The sequence below is a fragment of the Myotis brandtii genome, unplaced genomic scaffold (assembly GCF_000412655.1).
Source record: "Myotis brandtii unplaced genomic scaffold, ASM41265v1 scaffold127, whole genome shotgun sequence".
NCBI lineage: Eukaryota > Metazoa > Chordata > Mammalia > Chiroptera > Vespertilionidae > Myotis > Myotis brandtii.
Window position 1 is genome coordinate 1,103,809 of NW_005354464.1, and position 4,751 is coordinate 1,108,559.

Consider the following 4,751-nt stretch of genomic DNA (forward strand, 5'->3'; position numbering starts at 1 on the left):
AAATATAGAACGCCCTTCTTCCACAGTTAAAAGCTTTTTTTATTTTTTCCCTCCCGTAAGAGGTTAGAACTGTATAGAGATAGTTACATACACGGGCATCTCAAAATACGAGGGCACCATACATACATGTAATTGGTTGCTTTTTTCCCTTTCCTCGGCAGTCTGTAAAAAATGTGAAAATGCTCCTGCTTCTGCCTGGCCATTAAAAGGCAGTGGCTGCACCATACTGTGATTTGGAAGCTGAAGAAAATGGCCAGAACTGACTGATATCTGATAAACAGTAACAGGAGTCAGTTTATTGCACCAATCGTTAAATAATGGTGCTGATTATAAGGCTGCTAACTGCAGATGCTGTAATTGTCTGTCATAAATCTTAGTCATTTGTGACAGGAGCACAATGAAAGGGAGCATCTGCTTGAGGGCAAATGACTTCTGATAAATATCAGCTCCACGAAAATGTACTTGGATGTGTCTCAATATTTTGGAGAGCCATTCATGTTGCTTCCACAAATGTGAAGTTATTATTGGTTTGTATTGATTTTGCCACCCTTTTTTTTTTTTTTAAAGAGACAGAGAGTGACTCAAGGTTGAGTTGAATAGCATCTCAGCTCTTTATCTGATCTACTCATTTCTCACAAATGCATGTTTGAGTGAAAAAAAATAATTGCACTTTTTTTTTCCCCAGTAGATTGCTGTTCAGAAACACAGCCTGGGAAATTCAATATGCAGCTTATAAAAAAAAATAACAAAAGCCAACATTTGTTGAAGGGGGAGGGAAGGCTTTTGGATTTTTACAAAGGTTATTTTTTTCAGAAAAGATTTTAAGTTTTAAAATGCTAGTCTCTAATAAATTTTAGCTGCATGAAAATGAATTGCATGTTTTCCTATTATGCCTATAAAAGTAGTTAATGTTATCATATTCACTATAAAATTTACCCAAATAGTAAAAACTATGTAACACGACTTCTTTTAGTTTAAAAAAATTTGGAGAAGTTAATATTACATAAAACTAATATCCATGTTTTAAAAACAGCTTTTTTTCTAAAATATTTATTTCATATTAAATATTTAGTGGCTGCATCAAGGACAGCTTAGAAGAAGTACAAAACAAAGAGAATGAGGAAAAACACATTTTCTGCTGTGGAAGTTCAACCCTTACAAATGTGGTTTGAAGATGGTCAGAGTTATTAGTAAGTGAAGGCTGTATCTGTTTGTGGCTGTCAAAGGTTATCAGATGTGGCTCTCTCAACAGATCGGTCCATGTGAAGAAAGTGAAAGTTTTCCAGTCTGTTCCATGCAATTTCTCAATTTGGGAGAGTCCAGCTGAGTGGTCCAGGCGTGGCTAAGGGTATGGGACTGAGGGGATGCGAGGATGTATCAGAAAGGTGGGATGCACTCAGGAAGTCAAAAAACCACACGTTATGTGGGCCGCCTGAAGTCTTTTCTGAACTGCTCGGCTTCTACAGTATTTGTAGTTCAGTGCCTCAGGCTGAAATACCGGGATGAACTCATTCTCACATCAACAGAACAAAGACTCTCAGGCCTGTGGCAGTGGCAGCATTTGTGGTGTCACCATCTTATTCAGAAGAAGATATAGATAGACGTTTTCTTTGGAATTTCTTTGGAATGTGCTCTTTGGAATTCCTAATGGCTCTAATAATTGTAGACGCTCAGAGCCTCATGGGAACAGGGCCCGGTGTGTGGGACCGCCTTTAATTAATGATTCTTCTTAAAACAAAGAGTTTCTGGTCATTTAGTAACTAAATTTTCTGGGAGAATATCTGAAACAGAGTGCTCTGTGATGACCCTACTTTTTATAAAGGCAAATTTGGGCAAGTGATATGGTCTTCATTGGTATTTTTGAGAAACAGGAAAACAGGTCCTAAACCTCAACCTTGTATCAAGATGTGTGAGGAAGGGAGATACATAGAAAAAAAAAGTATATTTTGGTGTCAGACCAAACTGTATTTGATTCTTAGCTCTACCAGGCAAGTTCTTAGCCTTTTGCGTATGTCATTTTTACAAGGACGCTTTCTGTTGATACTAGGGTTGTAAGATGTAGTACCTATAAATCATTTGGTACAGTGCTTGACACAAAGGAAACATCCAATAAATATCTGTAGTTACTGTTAATTATAATACTACTACCATTGTATATTTACTAATTAATATTACACATTAATAGCAGTTATAAATTGTACATGCTTGTCTGGGTTTGCATTTGCATTTGCATGTTAGGCGTGGCTAAGGGTATGGGACTGATTTAATATTGTGATTTATCTCTTTTGGAAAGAAGCTGATTGGAAACTTAGATAAATTTATATTTTTATGTGTATGTTTCCATGAATAAGGACAGAAATGAAGCAAATATATGTTACATACCTAAGTCTTGTCCTGCTGGTGTTGGAGATGACGAAAGGAGTTCAGGGGGGATTTAACCCTGCTTTCACGGAGCTTGCTATATTGTCAGGTAGAGAGAACTAGCAGTTAATTACACATTAATGGTCTCATGTGTACTAAAGAGTGTAGTGTAACAGGAGGTTAGAAGGCACTGCCGTGGTAGGCAAACCGCGGCTCATGAGCCACATGCGGCTCTTTGGCCCCTTGACTGTGGCTCTTCCGCAAGATACCACGTGCGGGTGGACACGTACAGTGCGATTGAAACTTTGTGGCCCATGCGCAGAAGTCGGTATTTTGTGGAAGAGCCACAGTCAAGAAGCCAAAGAGCCGCATGTGGCTCGTGAGGCGCGGTTTGCCGACCACTGCACTAGAGTAATTGGAAAATGGATCTGAGCTAGGCTTTTAAGGCCCTAGTTCAATGTGATTTGGACAAGTCTAGTCACCTGACTTCAGTGAGGCCAATAGCATGAGCAGAGACATAAGTATGACATATATGGAATAAGTATGACGTATTTGGGGGATAATTGAAATAACAGAAGAGAGTATGTGTTGGGAAAGAGTGGGAAATAAATGAAGTTAAATTGGTGGTTGTCATTGAGGTCTTAGTAATGTTATCATTTTTATTATCATTAATGGCTAGCACTTATTAACTCTAATCATGTGCCAGCAATTAACTAAGTTTTTTCATGCATAATTTCATTTTTGTTGTTGTTAATCCTCACCTGAGGATATTTTCTCATTGATTTTTAGAGAGAGTGGAAGGTGGGGGGATACAGAGAGAGAAACATCCCGCACACACCCCTACGGGGGCCGGGGATCGAGCCTGCAACCCAGGTACATGGCCTTGACAAGAATCAAACCTGGGACCCTTCAGTCTGAGGGCTGATGCTCTATCCATGAGCCAAACCAGCTAGGGTTCATGCATGATTTCATTTAAAACCAACAGCAAACCTATAGAGATAGGTAATATTAGTCCCACTCATCAGAAAAAGAAATTAAAGCTTAGTGAGTTTACAGGAAAGTCAGTATGGTGTGATGGGTGAGAGTGTCAACACTATAGCCAAACTGCCTTGGTTTGAATGTCAACTTCACTAATTACCAGCTGTGTGATATTGGGTACTTGCTTATCTTCTGTGTTCCTGTTTCCTCCTCAGAAAAGAGGAATAGTAACAGTACCCAGCTCATAGAGTTATTGTAAGGATTCAATGAGTTTAATTTACATTAATAGGGGGTGTCCCCAAAAATGTATTCATACATTTTTATTAAAATATATTTCATTTTCAAAATTGAGCTATCAGCTGTTAAAGTATGCATACATTTTTTGGGACACTCTGTATATGTTTTAGAATGCTATTCAGTATGTACATAGTCATGTAATATATGTGTTTGCGCTTATTAAATCAATAACCTATGGATATTGAATTAGTGGAACACAGAATATTTATATGACTACTTATGTTGACCATCAGTTAAAGCTGACAGGATAATTTATACAGTAATTTATAATCATTATGGAAAAATAGAACATACAGATAAGAATTAAAAATATTTACCTTATTTCTCAGATACAATAATTATTTTATTGTATCTTCTTTCAGAATGTATATTTATGCATATATGTCTACATTTTTCTCTTAGAAACATTATTTCAACACATACAGCTGCGTTATAGTTTTTGATGATCATGTAGTAATCTGATATATGGATGCGGTATACAAAATGAAACCAATAACTTGCCTGATAGTCTGTTTCCAGTTTCTTTTTGCTATTACAAACAATGCTACAGTGAATAACCTCATGAATTTATTGAATTATCTTCTTAGGATAATTCCCAGAAGTTTAAATTCTAAAACAAAATTATGCCATTTGTCAAGTCTATATATATATATAAAAGGTTAATATGCAGTGTCCCCTCGTGAGTTCGACCAGGAGACCGGGAGTTTGATCGCTTGCTATGACATGTGTGCTGACCACCAGGGGGCAGTGTGGAACATGGCGGGCGAACAGCGGAGCGGCAGCGGGGTGCTGAGGGAGCAAGGGAAGGAGGTGGGGAGGCAGGGAACCTGATTGCCAGCCAGGCTTAGGGATCCTACCTGTGCACAAATTCCATGCACTAGCCTTTAGTATATTATCTACACTAATAAAAGAGAAACGTGGTAATTAGCGTACGACCGCTACCCTTCCCATTGGCTAATCAGCATATCCTTATGCAAATTAACTGTCAACAAAGATGGCGGCCGGCAGCCATGCACTGAAGCGAACAGGGAGGCTTGCTTGCTCCAGTGACTGCGGACTCCAACGTTCCCCGCCTGAGTTGCCGGCCTCTCAGCTGCAACTCTAAGCAACTATGT